Genomic DNA, 20,362 nt, shown 5'->3' with positions numbered 1-20,362 from the left:
GTGCTCGACCAGCTTGTGTGGGTGAGATGCCTCTGAGTGAGTTGGCTCCTACGATGGTGGCTAGCTCTACTTATATAGGCCCTGGTCCTCTTCCCAAATATTGAGCGGGAAGGGAGCCAACAACGGCGGGCAAATTTGAAGGGGGACAGCTAGTACAAGCTATCCTGACAAAAGTGGTCTTCGCCTGCGAAAGGCTTTGGTGGTGACGCCGCCTTGGGCTCCATGATGACCTCCGTCCTGCCGTCCTTCTGGCGTTGCACCAATAAGGCAACCTTTGCCTGATGCCTCGGTACTCCTCGCCTGTGCTGGCCTCCTTAGCACCAAAGAGGAAACAAGGACGCTGCGCGCACTGGCGCCCGCCTGGTCTCGATCGTCATGGCTCACGTCACGAGAGCCTCGTGAGGTTTTCCCCGCCTTGATATCTCCGCTCCTCGTGAGCCTGCCTAGCCAGGACACTCCTGAGGATGTCTTGCGTCGTCCGCCTTGCGAGGCTTGGCCCCTCGCGAGGGTCTTCGATGCCTCGTTGATGAAGATGGGCCGTACGGCCCGCTGACTTAGCCATGCCGTGGGCCGCAGGCAGGCAAGTCTGGGGACCCCCGTTCCCAGAACGCCGACAAAGGCATATGTGGCTCCCACATAGGGTCGAGGGCCCTTGCCGGCAAGGCATTCCGGCAAGGCTTCTTCTGGCCCACTTCCCTCCAGGATGCGACGACACTAGTATCCAGGTGTGAAGCGTGCCAGTTCCATTCGAAGAAGCTTCATCAACCAGCTCAAGCCCTTCAAACAATCCCTCTCTCCTGGCCGTTTTTGGTCTGGGGGCTCAACATACTTGGCCCTTTCCCTCGCGCTGTCGGGGGCTTTGAGTACTTGTACGTTGCGATCGACAAGTTCACAAAGTGGCCGGAGGTGGAGGTAGTGAGGAAGGTTACTGCACAGTCAGCCGTCAAGTTCTTCAAAGGGCTAGTCTGTCGTTTCGGTGTGCCAAACAGGGTCATCACCGACAACAGCATGCAGTTCACAAGCCACATCTTCATGCAATACATCCAAGACCTCGGCGCCAAGGTCTGTTTCGCTTCCATGGCACACCCGCGGAGCAACGGCCTGGCGGAGAGGGCAAATGCTGAAGTGCTGCGAGGCCTGAGAACAAAGACTTTTGACAAGCTGCACAAGAGTGGAAGGCACTGGATTGATGAGTTGCCGGCGGTTCTTTGGTCGATCAGAACGACGCCAAATTGAGCCACCGGCCAGACACCCTTTGCCCTGGTATACGGGGCAGAAGCAGTTCTCCACACGGAACTCACATACGGGACACCTCGAGTGCTCGCTTATGACAAGCTTGAGCAAGAGCAATTGCGGCAAGATGACGCAACGCTCCTTGAGGAAGATCGTCTTCGGGCGGCTGTGAGAGCAGCACGCTACCAGCAAGCCTTGCGCCGCTACCATAGCTGCAAGGTTCATGCCCGAAGCTTTGAGGAAGGCGACCTTGTTCTTCGGTGCGTTCAATCGGCCAAGAATTCCAACAAGTTGACTCCGAAGTGGGAAGGCCCTTATCGGGTAATACGAGTCACCAGGCCCGACGCAGTCCGCCTGGAGACCGAAGATTCTATTCCAGTGAGCAACTCCTTGAACATTGAACATCTTCGCAAGTTTTACCCATAAGGCGCGGTTGCCGGCCCCCCCGGCAAACCACCTTTTGTACAAGCCTTGCTGACAAGGCATGTAACCCTCTGTACAAAGCCAGGCGCAGACCCTGAGCATAAATAAATGAAGCGCTGGCGCCCTATGTTATAGCATGCATGCTAGGTTAAGTCTCCCCCTCGGTTAGGGTTGGTAGTGCTTAGCGGCGACTAACCCCTAGCATAGAGGTCGAGTTTGCGTTACTCTGATCCTTTCCGTCCTCTTTGGTTCACAGGGTACACGGACGCTCCTGCTGGGCTGTTTGGAGGAAAGAGAACGAGCCGGCGCTCCGGCCTCGGGAAGCCAAGGTTGCCGGGGGCTGCAGATACAAGAATCCAGCCACGGCAAGCCAAGGCTGCCGGGGGCTGCAGATTCAGATAAGTCTTTCATCCTCTGCTGTGCATTTCCGTATGAAGTTGGGGCATATGAAACCTCGTTTTGCTCCTAGACCACCGTGCTCCCCCTCTTTTCCTGTGCCCAGGTCCCGGGGTCGGAACCGGGTCGTAGTCACGGTGGCGGGGAAATAAACGAGGGGCCTAACTCTACTTTGCCCCTGCCTCGGCCAAGAGCGTGAGAATGGTCGGCTAAAGTAAGGGGGGCGGCAAGGCCTGTTGCCGGGCGTCGATGTTTATCTTAAAAATAACGAGGATTCACTCCTCGGCATGGGCCTCGCTCATGCACAAAGAACCCGGCAAGCAACCTTTTTCATTAAAAACGTCCCATACAGGTACAGCTCATATGGGATGAAAAACATGAGCAAGGGGATTACAAATTTTAAATCTAACGAGTGCCCGCAGGCTTACAAACTAAGAAGAGATAAGATGCCTGTAATCCCTTTCTTGTCCCTCTCCTCTGAAGGTGGAACAAGATAGCGGGAGGGTGAAAAGAGCGCCTAGGCGAGGTGCAAGGAGCAGAAGGCACCAAGAGAGCATCCCGGTGCCAGGAGAGGAGCTGGAAGATGAGGCAGCGGGCCGACAATACGCGACGAAGGCGTCGGTGCCCGCGTACTCCAACTTGACGGCCGCCACCCGCCTTCTTCGCCTTCTCCGGCCCTCCTACGCCACCCGCCCAAGGAGACCACGGGGAGCGCACCGATGGAGAGCTTGACGAGGAAGGCCCTCGGCAGGGCGCGTGGCCGAGGGAGGGGCGACGCGGTCAGTCGGAGTCGGGGTTGGCGTCCCGCCGCTCGACTCCCTCGTCATTGCTGTCGCTGTCCTCCTCGTCGCTCTCGCTTGAGGAGGAATCTTCATCGTTGGAGGAGCTCTCCATGAAGCACTTTAGGCAAGTTCCAAGATCTCCAAAGACCTTGACGGAGAGCAGGCCGCCCTCCATTAACTTGAAGTAGAGGACGAGCCCTGCCGTCAAGCTGTGGACGCGAGCAAACGTCTTCCATCCGCGACGGAGGTACATGACGTGAGGAGTGGGGAAGTCGACGTCGACCCGCGTGCCGCCGTTCCTGTAGCCCCTCATGTGCAACCTGAGGGTCTGGGGTGGATCGAGCTCCATCTCCTGAGCAAATGGGGTAGGGAGACGAAGACGACGACGTAGTGGCCGGCGCAGCCTGATGAAGAACTTGCGGGGCTGGTCCCCGACACGGCCCTCCATCGCGGGAGGCACCGCTGGCGGAGGCACGGCCATTGCGCCGCCTCATCCCCCTCTTCCCCGAGCACCACGGCGACCTCAGCCTCGCCCCCTCCCCCTTCCTCTCGTGGCCGGCTCCGCCGCAAGGAGCTCTTGGGAAGGAGGAACACGCTATCGAGCGGCGACCCTCGCCGCCACCGTTGAAGGGCCTGCGCCCTCTCTCGCCATGGAGGGTGGAAGAAAGGAGCGGAGGTGGAAGAAAGGAGCGGAGGTGGAAGAGGATGGATGCCGGGAGAATGTGGGATCACATCCCCCTCCCCCTCCTTCTAAAGGGGCGGGGTCGAGGCTCGACCGCCCCACTCAACCAATCCAACCATCGGGGGTGCAGGGAATCGGGACCGACCCGCTGCCTCAATCAGCGATGGCCCGGTTTCCCGCCTCCACCGCCTGCCACCCGCATGGGGGGTGCGTGGAGAGCGAGCAGGATCGAGGGGGCGGGTGAAGAGACCGTTCCCCACCCCATGATCGTGGGGCGCGGGCGCCTTGAAGACCGCGACCCGAGTCCACCCAGTAAATGAGTTGCGCCTCTGCGCCTCCCTCTTTTTCTGGGGAAGGCGCGAGCCACCTCCTTACTGTGAGGTGACGCATGCATGCGGGAACCGCCCCACGCATGACCCCCATGTCACACACTACTCTCCACGTCGCTCGTTCAACGCGGGTCGTGGAGAAGCGCAGCGGACGAGAAGTTACCGCAGTAAAAATCCCGCCCCGACTGCCCGCGCACCGTTCTGGGCCTGGCCCAACAACGTGTCGCGCCTATGTGTGGCCCAAGCCCGGGGGCTCCTGTCGGTGTACAAAAGTAGGGGCACTCCTTTTTACCCCTTTACTTGTGCACGGGCAGTCAGAGCCGCGCCCGCGGCCACACTAAGGGAGGCAGAGGAGGGGAGCCGAAGGCACCAGGTGACCAGAGGCAACGCCAAGACCAGAGAACACGGAAGAGCAAGAGGGCGAGGTGGACTCCCTCGGCAAGATCCTTGCCGAGGCAGCCTCCGCAGCCCCGGCAAGAGCCTTGCTGGGGCAACTTGCCCGACACCAGCAGAGCAAGCCACCCTTGAGCCCACGGGTTCCAACACCACCAACTATCCACGTTGGAACTAAGGCTCGGGAAGCGCCTCTATGGTGGCATGCAGATCTTCGTCAAGACCATAAACATATGAGATCAGATGAGGACCAGAAGATGGCGATCCTCGGCGTGATCCTAGCCGAGGAAATCCACGAGACCCCCGACAAGATGCTTGCCGGGGAAGACCATGGAGCTGCGGCAAGACCCTTGCCGGATACACTTACAAGATGGCAGCAGGGCCCGCGTCTGCGATGACTCCACCGCCATCACCATGCAGCTGCCAGCTCGACCAGCTGAGCAGGCACTTGCGTGGTGACGAGCGGCCTCCATAACCGACTCAGCAAGCACCTGCGTGGTGGCATGCAGGCCTTCGTGAAGGCTCCACCACCGCGCCAGCCTAGCAGCCGGCCAACGTGGCGCCATGACGCCTCATCAGCTCAGACGCATGTCGGGGCCAGGCGAGGCGACGACAGTTGGGACGTGCTTCCTTGCCGTCACCGATAAAGCGAGGGGGGCATGTCGGCAGCGCATTAAATGCGTTTGTCCGACGGCCCCAGAGGATAGGCTTATCGACTGTAGACCTTTCCACCTCCTGTGTGCCACTATGGCGACCCCTTTTGCCTATAAAAGGAGGCCCGAGGCGACCAGGAGACGGATTCGGATCTTTTGGGAAATTTACACCCCGTAGCTAGCTCAAGAACACAAGAACACTCTAATACATCCACCAAAGCAGGACTAGGGTATTATGCATCTTCGCGGCCCGAACCTAGGTAACGATCCGTGTGCTTCCTATTAGACCCGCTCTTTGCACAACCTCGCGCCCGCCAACCGTAGAAGGGATCCCAGTGATTCCATAGGTGTTGTCCCCACCGACACAGTTCATCTTTTAGTTGGTAGTACTACCACTCATTTCTTCACATTATATATGTACAATATATATGGCCAACATCATATAGCCAACAGTTTAGTTGTCAAAGAATTTCAGGGTGCTTAGTTTTATTTGAGGGGTGTGTTGTGCTGGACACCATTATTGTGACTCAAATCTCTTTTGCCATGTTATAATGACATAAATACCTATGGACCAACATGCCAGCTCTCCCTCTATCTCACTACAGTACAATAAAGTGTGGGGCCTACTTGATCCCAATAGCGTTCTTATTTTCCTGTAAAATTATTTGCTTGGTTACTGCTGACAAGCGGGGCCACACTTATCATTGTGAGATAGAGAGAATCGGCTTATTTTTGTCATATAACATGGTCAACGGGTTTGATGTGAAAATAACAATGTATAATGGCATTTTGAGAAAACATCTAACGGAACGATGGCATTTTTTAGATATCTAATTGCATTTTTGAGCAAGCATCTCACGGATCGATGGCATTTTTGAGTAGTTGTAACTTCTAATGGCAAAACTGAGTAGTGATACACAACTAGTGGCATAAATATTAAGAACCCAAGAATTAAATAGGCATGCTAATTTCTTTAATGGAATTTAGCACCACATTTAAGCACGTACTAGCTTTTTTAATAGTACTATATGCATAATTTGGTGACGAGCGCTCTCTATACACTACAAAAAAAAGACACTTCCGTGATGATACGTGTTTGTCACAGTAGGTCACGTTTTCTGTCATGCATGTACATCCATGACAATTTTATGACAGAATCAAGATAGTCATACCTGTGCTGTCGTAGAAGTGTTCCATGGCATTACCAAAATTATCATCACGGAAGTCTCCTCTTCCATGACGATAAATCGCGTGTCATAGAAGTGCTTTCGTCAAGGGTGACCGACACGTGGCATCGACCATAACGGGTCGCCGTTAAGCTATCGGGTCCGGTTTTGGATCCGATAACCCGTTAACAGCCCGGACCAATGGGGATTTTCCACGTGTAAAATTCTCATTGGCCGGAGGAAACACGTGTTGGCTCAATGTTCGGACAGATGTCATCCACTCATTGGACATGAGGCGCCTATGATACGTCGACACGTGGCACGACCCAACAGAGGCCCATTCCGGTGAAAAGGCCAGCCCAGCTAAAGGCCCACCATGTTTTTTCAAACACTAGTGGGCTGGCCCGTTAACAGCCTGCCATGTTTTGGGTCAAATTGAGGCCCATACCAGATCAGGCCTGTTCACAGCCTACCGTGTTTTGGGCCAAATAACGGCCCATATCGGATCAGGCCCGTTAACAGGCCACTGTTATTTTGGGCCCATACTAAGACAGGTTTGTATTTCAGCCTGTTAAATGCCCGTTTACCAGTTCGGCCTGATAATAGTTTCGGCCTGTTAGCGGCCCATGGTGCATCTCGGACGTTGTCGGCCCGGTTGAACTTTAGGCCATTTAACGGCCCAGGCAGAAACTATGCTATTTCTTGTCCGAAGTAACTTTAGGCCTCTTAACGGCCCGTAGTCTTCGTGGATAAATTTCAGCCCAACTGGCCTATCGGCCTGTTAATGGCCCGTGTAACAGTTGGGCCTAATTACAGCGTTGAATCCGGCCTGCTTATAGCCCATCTGATAATGGCCCGTGACACTTTTAGGCCTATGGCCCGCGTAGATACCGGCCTTCTTAAAGCCCATAATTTTATTGGGACAAACGGGCCCGAGATATATTTTGGCCTGTTAACTGCTCGTCCTATTTGGGCCAAACATGGGCCTTAGGCAATTTCGGCCTGTATTGGCCCGTGAGTTTTTTGGCTCAACGCTAGCCCAATCTAGGTTTTAGCCTGTTAAAAGCCCATGGTATTCTCTGGCCCAGCTGGAAAGAACTTTACTCAGCCTGTTAAAGGCGGGAAACAACTATGGGTTTAGACCTGCTAATGGCCCAAGATGATTATAGGCCCAGGTTTTGGCCCATATGAGTAACGAGCCGGCCTGAAGATGATTATAGGCCCAGGTTTTGGCCCACAGAGGTGTTCAGTTCAATCTTTCAGATGGGGGCAGCCATCATCCCGTCGTCTAGGCTGCAGGAGGCCACTGAATGCAGATCTTCAGCGTTTGACACCGAGTGGGGGAGGGTGGCTTGTTCTCCTGGTCTTAAGGAGATTTCAAGACTTACCCCCCAAGATGCAGCGTTACATCCAGTGACCTTGTCTGTTCAAGAGTCGGCCCTTCAGGTGATTGCTTCTCATTCTCTTTATACTGCATCTCAGTCCCGCAATGTGTTTGTGCCTCTTGACACAACCACTGTCAGAAGAAGTACTCGTTCTACTAAGTATGATGGTTTCAAGATCAACCACGTCTCTGACATCAAACGCTCTAAGTCACGGGTGAAACCACGTGAAACTTCTTTTGTCACAGCTGTTTCTTTGGCTGCTGCCCCGGTGCAGGTGCGGTCGGATGATTGCCCCCCTCCTATGATGATTGAAGATCTTCAACAGATGGGCAAACGCTGCGGGATTGCGCAGGAGGCTCTTTCCCCCGAGAAGCTGCTGGATGATCAGCGCTCGTCCGCGGGAGCTGGAGACTGAACTTTTGCTGGTTCATGAATAAATCGTGGAATGTTTTGTCGTGGAACATCCGGGGCATCAACTCTGATGCTAAAACTTTGGCTCTCAGAAATGCTATCGATACTAGTGGTTGCTCTGTGGTTTGTATCCAGGAAAGAAAGCGTGAATCTTTTGATCTGGCGTTTATTAAAACTTTCTGCCCTAAGCGGTTTGATAAATTTGTGTTTGCTCCATCTGTGGGTGCCTCGGGTGGTCTTATTATTATCTGGAATAGTTCCGTGTTTGTGGGCACTCCCTGGTACGTTGATTCGTTTGCTGTGGGTGTCTCTTTTGTTGCTACACAGTCCAATGACTCGTGGAAACTGATCAATGTCTACGGTCCATGTTCTGGTCAGCGTCGGGTGGATTTTACTAATTGGTTATTTGACCTACATATACCTGATGATGAGAACTGGTTGATCTTCGGTGATTTCAATTTTATTCGCTCCACGACTAACAGAAACAAACCTGGGGGTGACGCTGCGGACATGTTGCTTTTTAATGAAATCATTAGAGTGCAGTCTCTGATGGAGTTACCTGTGAAGGGCCGAACATATACATGGAGCAATATGCAAGACGACCCCTTACTTGAACAACTTGACTGGTTCTTCTCCTCATCTTGCTGGACCACTTCGTTTCCGAATACAATGGTCTTGCCACTAGGAAAACCGGTGTCCGATCATATTCCCTGTGTGGTTACAATTGAGTCCTCTATCCCCAAGTCCAAACTCTTCCGTTTTGAGAACTTTTGGATTAACCATTCTGGGTTTATGGAGGTGGTGGAAGCTTCCTGGTCCAAGGCATGCCATGCACCGAACGCTGCCGCCCGCATTTGTAAAAAACTGAAAACTCTGCGGTATGATCTCAAGAGATGGAGCAGGGATATCTCAAAGCTGAAAATCATCATTCAAAACTGTAATGAACTTTTAGCTACGATGGATAATCTCGAGGACAAAATACCTCTATTTATCCAGGAATCAAACTTCCAGAAAATTTTGAAATCTCACTTGCAGACATTGTTACAGTTTCAGAATGAATACTGGAGGAAACGATGCACGATCAGGCTCTTCAGGTTTGCGGATGAAAATACCAAACTCTTTCAATCTCTGGCCACGGAGAGATACAGACATAACTCTATCGCCATGCTTCGTGATGGCGATGTGGAAATACATGACCATGTTGGCAAGGAAGGGGTGTTGTTCAGAACCTATAAGGAACGATTGGGTTCCTCTAAACCCACCCACATGCGCTTTGATCTTTCCAGAATCATCTGTCGGATTGAGGGACTGGAGCACTTGTCGGCACCTTTTTCCAATGAAGAAATTGACACTGTTATTAAGGAAATGCCAAGTGATCGGGCTCCAGGTCCTGATGGTTTTAATGGCTGCTTCCTTAAGAGCTGCTGGCCGATCATCAAATCAGACTTCTATGAATTGTGTCATGCCTTTCATGCCGGAGGGCTAGATATAACCAGTATTAGTGAGGGGTATATCACATTGATCCCAAAGAACTCTTCTCCAGAAACTGCAAATGATTATAGACCAATTACTTTACTGAATTGTTGTCTGAAAATCATCACTAAGATCTTGGCAAATCGGCTACAGAAAGTCATCCTCAAGATCATACACAGAAATCAGTACGGTTTTCTCAAAGGGAGGACTATTCAGGATTGCCTAGCATGGTCATTTGAATACATCCATCAATGCCATACCTCAGCGAGGGAAAACATCCTCCTTAAGCTAGATTTTGCCAAGGCGTTTGACACTATTGAACACGCCCCCATGATGGAAATTATGAAACACATGGGTTTTGATGACAAATGGCTTGGATGGATGAACACGATCTTTGGTTCGGGGGTTTCTTCTGTACTCCTTAATGGAGTCCCTGGTCGAAAGTTCAACTGTAAATGTGGAGTGCGCCAGGGGGACCCTCTCTCGCCGTTGATCTTTGTCCTTGCAGCTGATCTCCTCCAGGCAGCAGTTAACGATGCTTTTACTCGAGGGCTGCTTGATCTTCCTCTCCCTCGTGACAGGGCGGGTGATTTCCCGGTTGTCCAATACGCTGACGACACGATTTTAGTTATGCAGGCATGTCCCGTGCAGGCTGCCCGTATGAAAGCTATCCTAGAAGATTATGCTACTTCCATTGGACTGAAGATCAATTTTCAGAAATCAACTCTCATACCCATTAACATTGATCACCGACGTGCTTGTGAACTGGCTGGGGTTTTTGGATGCTCGGTTGGTTCCATGCCCTTCACATACCTCGGCCTGCCAATGGGCACAACGAGGCCCAGTGTCCTTGATCTTATGCCTCTGGTTCATGCAGTTGAACGGAAGACATCCACTGCCCTGTCACTGATGTCATCCGGAGCTAAACTAACCTTGGTCAATTCAGTTGTGACTTCGATGCTGATATATGCAATGTGCACGATCAAGATACACCCAAAGGTGATTGAACATCTGGACAAGCTGCGCAGACATTGCCTCTGGGCTAAAAACTCTGACGACGGGGTCAAAAATAACTCTCTTGCAGCCTGGGAGCTTGTATGCCGCCCAAAACGCTGCGGAGGCCTTGGTGTTATTGATCTTAAAATGCAGAATGCAGCCCTCCTCCTAAAGTATCTTTTCAAATTCTACAATCATGAAGATGCTCCCTGGGTGGAGCTTGTTTGGGATGCCTACTACAGAAACAAGATACCGCATGCATCTGAGGCAGTGGGCTCCTTCTGGTGGAGAGATGTGATGCAACTCAGTGGGATATTCCGAGGGATCACTAAAGTCACGCCGGGGGATGGCTCTAGTGCTCTGTTCTGGAAAGATGCTTGGTTTGATAGTGCTCAAGACTCCCCATTAATGGATATATACCCCCGAGCCTTTTCATTTTGTCTGAATGAGGACGACTCCATTGCTAAGGTTCTTACTGCAACTGATCCGTCCACGATTTTTAGTTTACCTCTCTCGACCCAGGCGAGAGAAGAAATCAAAGAGATCCAGGAGGGGTTGCCGCAAAATCGACTGACCACCGACAACAGTGATGTCTGGGAATGTTTGCTCGGGCGTTTTTCGTCCAAGAAATTCTATAATCACTGCTACAAACAGGTTGTGGCGGATGAGGCGTTTGGATGGCTTTGGAAAGCTAAAAGCCCGATCAAATTCAAGATGTTTGGATGGCTACTCCTAGTTGATCGCCTGAATACCAGGAACATGCTCAAACGCAGACATTTTGTGGTCGTGGGGGGCAACTATGCATGCATGTTCTGTCAAAACCCTCCAGAGGAAACGGTGGAACATCTGTTCTTCAATTGTCCCTTTAGTCAATACTGCTGGGATGTAGTTGGAATGACATGGCCGACAGCTGACAACAGACTGGCTCTCTGCATGGAGGTAGGGGTAATTGGAGACAACCTCTCTTCATGGATATCTTTCTCCTGGCGGCTTGGAGTCTTTGGATGGAGAGAAACAATCAACACTTTTGAGGGATTCAGCACTCCCATGGAGCATGGCTAGCTAGATTCAAGCATCTTTTGGAGTTGCTAACACACAACTGCCGGGAGGATCATCATCCTTTCCTGTCTGATTACATTGTAAATTTGGGCCACTAAGACCGTAGATAGCTCGCATGGCCGGGGGGCCACAAAACCCTTTGTAACACATATGTAATTGTTTCATTGTGAGTAATACAAAGTCAGTGGGAGCCTCTCCCACTGTCGTTCTCCCTCAAAAAAAAAAAACGAGCCGGCCTGAAGACCGACAACACTGAGATCCATTGAACCTTCCGGCCTAAATTATAGCATATCGACCAAGAATAAACCTAGACTATACAACAAAGAAATTACAGCATATTACATTCCCTCATCATCAAAGTTCGGCGCTAGTGATAATAAAGGGCAACCAGACAACATATTACATAAACTGGGCAGGTCGCCACCAGTGGAAGTTAACAGGCAGACAAAATAATAGACAGAACCGACAGCACCTGAACACAGTTCAAGAAAGGTTAGCCTGGCCCAGGAGCTGCAGCGCAAGCAGCATAGCAACCTGATGAGACTGCGCTGTCGGATCACGGGTTCCGGCAAAACCCTCAAGGTTCAAACACTTGGGTGCGCACGAAGATCTCCCCCTACCGATCCACGTCCTAGCTTCGCTAAGATCTCACAGACTAACTCGATGAGCTCGCAACACAAAAACACAAGATTTATACTAGTTCGAGCCACCGTTGTGGTGTAATACCCTACTCCAGTGTGGTGGTGGTGGATTGCCTCTCGGGCTGAGGATGAATAGTACAAGGGGAAGAACAGCCTCCTGAGGTTGAGGTGTTCTTGTGCTTGGCCAACTTGTGTGTGTGAGGATCTGATGCCTCCTACTGTGGTGGCTAGTACTATTTATAGAGGCCCTGGTCCTCTCGCCAAATATTGAGCGGGAAGGGAGCCAACAATGGCCAATTTGAAAGGGGACAGCTAGTACAACTATCCTGACAAAAGTAGTCTTCGCCTACAAAAGGCTCTGGTGGTGACGCCATCTTGGGATCCATGGTGACCTCCGTCTTGCCGTCCTGCTAGTCTTGGTCTCATTGCACCGATGTGGAAACCTTTGCTCGACGCCTCGGTACTCCGCGCCCGCGCTTGCTCCCTTAGCACCAAAGAGGAAACAAGGACACTGCGCGCTGGCGCCCTCCTGGTCTCGATCATCACGGCTCACGTCACGTGAACCTCGCGAGGTTTGCCTTGCCATGATCTCTCCGCCTCTCATGAGCCAGCCTGGCGAGGCCGCTCCTGAGGAGGTCTTGTGTCGTCCGCCTCGCGAGGCTTGGCCCCTCGCGAGGGTCTTGAATGCCTTGTTGATGAAGATGGGCTGTACGGGCCCGCTCGCAGAGCCACGCCGTGGGCCGCAGGCAGGCAAGTATGGGGACCCTCGTTCCCAGAACGCCGACAGTAGCCCCCGGGCCCAAGGCGCGCTCGGGCTTGGCTTCGAGGCGAAGCCAAGGGTCAAGTGCGGAGCGCCGCGGGCCCCAATAGCCTGCGGCCTCAGTCGACGCGTGGCGGTTGATTGGACGTGGGCGTCTCCGCTTCCCCACGCTGCCTCGGCAACTGCCCGACTTGACAAGTCCCTGCGACATGCAAGGAAAACCATCATTACCTGTGATCATGGGGGGCGCTGGTTGGCCTTCTCCTGCTATAAATGAGGAGGGGGGCAGAGCCTCCGTTGCCCATCTCTTCCCGTTCCGCTTGCTTCTTCCTCCTCTGCTCCACCGCCGACACTGATGGCGCCGTCAAAGAGGTTCTCTGCCATGGAGAAGGGAAAGGCCCCTCGCGAGGGGCCCGGCTCCCCGGCGCCCAAGCATGGACGCGGCCGTCCCCGCAAGCACACAGTGACCCCCACCACGGCCCCCCGTTCCCGTGGTGGCGCCGCTGTGCGTGGCAGGGGTCGTTCCAGTCGTGGCAGCCCTGTCGACGAAGGTAGACGCGCCATGGTTGCACGGCCTCCCCGGCCGCGCTTCCACTCGGCGGACGTGTCGCCGGAGTTCGTCCTCTGGTCGGAGAACCCGGCCGGCAACTGGCTTCAGCTCCCGCACTTCTTCGCCGAAGAGCTGCCAGCCTCCGGTCCAGGCGGGCTCTGGCTGCAGGCGGACGGTTGCTGCAACAGAGCTTCTTGGGTTGCGGTTGAGGTCTCCGCCGCGGGCAACATAGCTCTAGCCCGCGGTTCGCAGACGTTCGCCCGCGCGCGCGGCCTGGGCAGGCGGTGCACCCTCCATTTCAAGTACGACGGTGATGCGACCCTCAACGTGAGGGTGTTTGGGGAAGATGGTCGCCGCGCCGGGTGCTACCCCGAGGTGAACGACGGCGAGGAGGTGCTCGGCCTTGGCGATGGTCGGGACGAGGATGAGGGCGAACCCGCCCTTGGTGCTGACCGCGTCTCGTCCAGCTATGGTGGCTCTTCTCCCGGCGACAGCTCCAGTAGCGGTGGCTATGACCAGCCGCCATGCGGCCGCGCCCGCTTCGAAGGCGGTAGTGGATCGTCTCGTCGGCGCGCCTCCGTGAAGCGCGAGGGGGAGTCTGACTGAGCTCAGGACGACACCAGGAACCTGCCTCCGTGGACCGTTGTAGGGGCAAGCGCCACTTTATTTTGTTCTTCCTTTCCTTTCTGCATCAAAAAGAAACCAGTATGGGCCTCGGAGGGGCATGTATCAAACTATGATTTCCCAATCATTATGCTATGTTTGTTGTTTCCGTGCTGTGCCGTTATTTTGTGTAGAGGTGACTTAGCTTGGCACGCTTGGTGTAGCCTCCTCTTCGCGAGGGACTCGCTTCCTGGTCCCTGTGGAGGCCTTCCTTGATTTGGCGAGTGCTAGGGAACTGCAAAAAACTCGTTAGGAGCGTCGCCAGGAGGCTTATCGTTCACCCGAGGCTTGACCCAGCGCTTCGTATCGCGATACCCGAGGGGCACGGACCAGGAGAGGTGCGCCAGCTTATGGGCTCGAACGAGGATGCCTCGCGAAAAATAGACGAAGGGCAGAGGAAAGGAAAAACGCTGGCGTGGCGCCTGCCTAGCCCCCTCGCGAGGTATGCGAGAGAGAGAAAACAGGTTAAGCTGGAACCAGAAACAGCAGCAAAAAGCGACGGAACAAAACCAGCAAGGAACTCCAGAAGCAAACTTTCAATTAAAAGGAGGCGAGCCAACTATGGAAAGCAAATGAAAAGCCGCGTTCGACACCTAGTCTAGTCTTCAAGTCTTCTCACCAGCGCGGAGCTAAGTGCTGCCACTTGGACGTGGGAGGGAGCCCCCGAGGCTCGAGGGCGGCACTCCTGAGACTCCGGGGCATGTACAGCCGCACTCGTTATTACGTGAGAGTGTCACGGGTGGCGATCTTCACAGGCACTAGGCCTTCTTCACAGGCACTGGGCCTTTCTTCGTGGGTAAAACTTCCAGAGATGCTGGATGTTCCAGGCGTTCTGAATGGGTACCCTGTCCTGTGTCTCCAGGCGTGCGGCGCCAGGCCTGGAGACATGGACGACCTTGAATGGGCCCTCCCACATGGGTGAGAGCTTATGCAGCACTTCCTTGGAGAGGACCCGCCTCAGGACGAGGTCACCCGCCTCGAGCGTCCTGGAGCGGATGTTGCGGCAGTGGTATCGCCGCAGCGCCTGCTAGTACCTTGCCGCCCATAGTGCGGCTTTGCGGCGGCGTTCCTCCCCTAGCACGAGGTCCATCCCCCGCATGGCGTCCTGTTGTGCTTCATCAAACGCCAGGACCCGTGCGGAGCGATGCTTGACCTCGTGAGGGAGGACCGTTTCTGCTCCGTAGACGAGGAAGAACGGGGTCTCGCCCGTTGGCTTGGTGGCGGTGGTGCGGATGGACCACAACATGGACTGGAGCTCGTCGTACCAGCCCCTGCCGCAGGCCTCGAGCTTCTTCTTGAAAGTCCTGGTCTTGAGGCCCCTCAGGACCTCTGCGTTGGCGCGTTCGGCCTGACCATTGCTCCTGGGGTGCGCCACCGAGGCGTAGCAGATCTGCGTTCCAAGGTTAGCACAGTATGTTCTGAAGAGATTACTAGTGAACTGCGAGCCGTTATCAGTGATGATGTGGTTGGGGACCCTGAAACGGCTCACGAGACCCTTGATGAACTTGACCGCGGAACCAGCTGGGATGGTGCGGACGGCTTCCACTTCCGCCCACTTGGTGAACTTGTCGATGGCGACGTAGAGGTAGCGGTAGCCCCTAGGCGCTCGAGGGAATGGGCCCAAGATATCCAGCCCCCAGACCGCGAACGGCCATGTGAGTGGGATAGTCTGGAGGCCCTGAGCCGGCTGATGGATCTGCTTGGCGTGGAACTGGCAGGCTTCACAGGACTTCACCAGCTCGGCTGCGTCGTTGAGCGCCGTGGGCCAGTAGAATCCACTGCGGATGCCTTGCCCATGAGGGTCCGGTGAGGTGGCGCGCGTGGCCAGAGCTCGGCCGCTCAGATTTGTTGACGTTGCAGGGACGGACCCAAGCGCAAGCGCCGTGCCACAGTGAGCAACTCCCGGGGCAAGTGCCAATCAAGCAGGTGATAATCATAGGTAGATTAAGCATGGAAAGCATACTGGCTTAAGTAAATGCGGGGAAGATACATGCCACTGGGTCAGGCCTGAGCGGCTTGGGGATGATGCAGCCTAAGGGGCGCCCCCAGCAAGGTAAGCTAAAGACATAAAAAGGGATACATGCCATAGGGACGGACCCACGTGGCCTGGGAATGATGCAGCTCGGGGGGCGCTCCCAGCTAAATGAACTTGGAAGATGTCATCTGGTTCTGTTGATGAAGGGATGTTGGAGCAGTTGAAGGTACGCCGCGAAGGGGTTGCTCCTCACGAGCCACTGGGGCCCTGAGCCTCGGGAGGCTCTGGGGGTCCTAGTGGTTCCTTGAGGACCGTCTCCATCTCCATTAGGACGGCGTGGTTCCTGGCCTCCCGAGTCGCTAGGGCGCGCCGCAGGTTGCGCTGATAGGCGGACGCCACGCTCGGTAGGCCAAAAGGCATGTGAATCGTAGCTGTGCGGTGGGCCCTCGCAGCATCCCACGTGCGAAGGCCAGAAGAGCTCCTGAGATGCGGCCCTGTTGAGCCCTGGGATGTCGATGCAGACGCACAGCCCGGCATCCTCGCCTGGATGGGGAGCTGCGCCTGGTGAAGGGCGATTGCCGCGCGTGGCCCTCGCATCTTGCAGCTCCTGGGTGGTCCCGGTGATGAACTCCTGAGCGGTGGGCACTCCTTGCCGTGTGTTCTGCTGAGGGAAACGTGCCGTGAAACATGCCTCCAAGTGGTGCCCAAGCGCCTCCCTCGTGATGTTGGCAAGGTCTGAGGCCCTCCAGAAGAGAGCCCCCGAGCCGTGCCCGAGAAGGGCGCTGGGCGCGCTTTCCTATGCGATGGAGGGAGGCGCCCCAGGTGCGGGCGCTGATCATGACGAGGTACCACTCGCGACACCACCCTCCCGAGGTCCTGCGCGGAGCAGCTTCTTCTTCTTCTTGGGGGTGACGTCAGGAGGGCACTCGCCCTTGCTGTCGGAGTCGTCGATTACTGCAGCTTGGAAGGCACGCTCGAGGGAGCACACCGCATCTCTTTCTTCGCATGGGACCGTGATGATTCCACCGCTTCCCGGCATCTAGAGGACATTGTAGCCATGATGGGTCATCGCCATGAACTTGGCCAGGGCTGGATACCCGAGGATTGCATTGTACGACAGACGGATGTGCGCGATGTCGAAGTCGATGAGTTCAATGCAGTAGTTGTTGCGTTCTCCGAAGGTGACAGGGAGGCGGATCTGCCCTATCGGTGTGGTGGAACCATCGATCACTCCCAAGAAAGGCTTGGTAGGCTGAAGCTGGTCATACGACACTTGGAGGTTGTCGAATGTGTCGACGGACAAGACGTTAAGCCCTGCGCCGCCGTCGATGAGAGTCTTGGTGACTTGTACACTGCTGATGACTGGTGAATAGAGCATGGGGAGAACGCCGGCAGTAGCCGCACACTTGAGCTGATCTGCCGAACTGAAGGTGATGGCGCACTTGGACCACCTGAGCGGGCGTGTGGCTTCAAGCTTGGGGAGGAATGCGTTCACTTCAGGAGAAAATTGTTTGAAGATACGCTGTGAGGCTGGGGCCTAAGCTCCGCCCAAGATGCAGGCGATTGCTTGCGGCTCCTGGAAGCCCCCAGCCCCCTCGTCTTGATGGTGGTCGTCGTTCCTTCTTGGTGGTGGAGCCAGTGGAGGAAGACCGGCATTGCCCTGAGGACGATCCTCGCGAGGCTGGTCCCTCCAGGCGCCCTCGCGAGGCTGATCCTGCCAGCGGTCCTCACGAGGCCGGTCGCGCCACTCCTGGCGCGGGCCACGGTCATCCCAGTGTTCGCCACCACGTCCTCCTCCTCGGCCGTAGCCCCGATCGTTGCGCTCGGGGCGTCGACCGAAGCGCCCTTCTCGAATGGCTCTGAGCTCTTGACAGTCGCTGGTGTTGTGGCTATGCAGGTTGTGGAAGGCACAGAACGGTCGGCTGCTCTTGGATGACTCGGGCTGGTCCCTGCCGCGCTTGGTGTCTGGCTCCGCCGCGAGCACGGCTACTCCCTTGCGCTTCACGTCCTTGGTCTTGGCTTTCTTCTCCTCTGGGTCTGCAGCCGGGAGCTCGAGGAGGGAGAGACGCCCCTCCTCAGCTCTTGCGCACTTGGCCGCCAGGTTAAACAGCTCCAGAGACATGCACAGCTCCTCGTGGATGGCGAGCTCTCCTTCATCTTGACGTCACGGACGCCATCAGAGAACGCGGAGATGATGGCCTCGTCCGTCACCTTGGGGATCTTGAGGCGAACGTTGTTGATGCGCTGGATGTACTTCTAGAGGGTCTCTCCTGGTTGTTGCTTGACGCGGCGTAGGTCACCGGCGACCGGTGGGTGGTCGCGAGTGCCCTGGAAGTTGGCGACGAAGCGGTTGCCCATCTCGTCCCAGGAGGAGATCGAGCCTGGAGGCAGGTTCAGGAGCCACGAACAAGCGCCGTCTTTGAGCGCCATGGGGAACCAGTTCGCCATGACTTTCTCGTCGCCGTTGGCTGCCTCGATGCTCAGCTCGTAGAGCTGCAGGAACTCTGCGGGGTCGAGGGTGCCGTCGTAGTGAGGACGCAGATCCGGCTTGAACTTGCCCGGCCAGGCGACGCTACGCAGCTCGGGGGTGAAGGCGCGGCAGCCGGCCGTGGTCACCTGGGCCCGTCTTGGAGGTGGAGCTTGGTCTTGGCGCCCGCGCACCACCACGGCAAGCGGCGCGGGGCCCTGCCGTGGCAGCGATCCGGACGTGGCGGTGCGGGGAGTGGTGGAGCGTTCTCTTGCGGTCGAGGGACTTCTTGACAGCTTCTTTCTTCACGCACGGGCGCCGGACGCGGTGGGTCGCACCATGGAGCCACGCGCCTGGGCGCCAGCGCCCCGTCTTGGTGCAGAGTTGGTGGAGGTGCTCCGTGAGCAACATCGCCCGTTGCTGGCGGAGGGCGAGGTAGCAAGAGGGACGGCGCAGGGGAGCCCCCTGCGGCGCTGACAAGCTCGGCGATGCGGTTAAGCCAGTCCTCGTAGAGGTCGTCAAATGGGCGGTAGCGCAAGAGCTCGTGCGCCATGAGGAGCGCGGCCCGTGCGTCCATGGGAGCGCGACGAGCGTGAGACGACGAACCAGCGGGAGTTAGCGATGGAGTGGTGGTGCGGCCGTCCTTCCGCATCGAGGGGTGCAACGAGGATGCTTGCTGATCATTCCCCACCGGGCCGGTGGCGGCGTTGGCGGCAGGTGACGGAGAACGACGGGGTGGCCCGCCGACGGAAGCTGTCTGAGCAACACGGGTGGCGAGGGCCGCCCGGCGCTCAGTGTCAGCACGGCGCGCGTCCGCCATGGAGATGATGAAGCAACGGGACGCGGAGCGATGGAAGGGAAGCCTCAGCGCACCCCTACCTGGCGCGCCAAATGTCGGATCACGGGTTCCGGCAAAACCCTCAAGGTTCGAACACTGGGTGCGCACGAAGATCTCCCCCTACCGATCCACGTCCTAGCTTCGCAAAGATCTCATGGACTAACTCGACGAGCTCGCAACACAAAGAACACAAGATATATACTGGTTCGGGCCACCGTTGTGGTGTAATACCCTACTCAAGTGTGGTGGTGGTGGATTGCCTCTCGGGCTGAGGATGAACAGTACAAGGGGAAGAACAGCCTCCTGAGGTTGAGGTGTTCTTGTGCTTGGCCAACTTGTGTGGGTGAGGATCCGATGCCTCCTACTGTGGTGGCTAGTCCTATTTATAGAGGCCATGGTCCTCTCCCCAAATATTGACCGGGAAGGGAGCCAACAATGGCCAATTTGAAAGCGGATAGCTAGTACAGCTTATCTTGACAAAAGCAGTCTTCGCCTGCAAAAGGCTCTGGTGGTGACGCCGTCTTGGGCTCCATGGTGACCTCCGTCTTGCTGTCCTGCTAGTCTTGGTCTTGTTGCACCGATGTGGAAACCTTTGCTCGACGCCTCGGTACTCCACGCCTACGCTTGCTCCCTTAGCACCAAAGAGGAAACAAGGACACTGCGCGCACTGGCGCCCGCCTGGCGCCCACCTAGTCTCGATCGTCACGGCTCACGTCACGTGAACCTCGCGAGGTTTGCCTTGCCTTGATCTCTCCGCCCCTCATGAGCCAGCCTGGCGAGGCCGCTCCTGAGGAGGTCTTGTGTCGCCCGCCTCGCGAGGCTTGGCCCCTCGCGAGGGTCTTGAATGCCTTGTTGATGAAGATGGGCCGTACGGGCCCGCTCGCAGAGCCACGCCGTGGGCCGCAGGCAGGCAAGTCTGGGGACCCCCGTTCCCAGAACGCCGACATGCGCTTCTTTGGCGCTCATATCCACCAACTTAAGCTGCATAGCATCAATAAACGTCCTGTACTTACGGTTAATCTTGCATAGAGATTGGAGTTCCAGTCGTATTTGAGCGGAAGCATGTATTTCTGCTTGAATTTCAGAC

This window comes from Aegilops tauschii, chromosome 2, assembly GCF_002575655.3.
Source record: "Aegilops tauschii subsp. strangulata cultivar AL8/78 chromosome 2, Aet v6.0, whole genome shotgun sequence".
NCBI classification, from domain to species: domain Eukaryota; kingdom Viridiplantae; phylum Streptophyta; class Magnoliopsida; order Poales; family Poaceae; genus Aegilops; species Aegilops tauschii.
Note: the sequence above shows the minus strand (reverse complement) of the source record.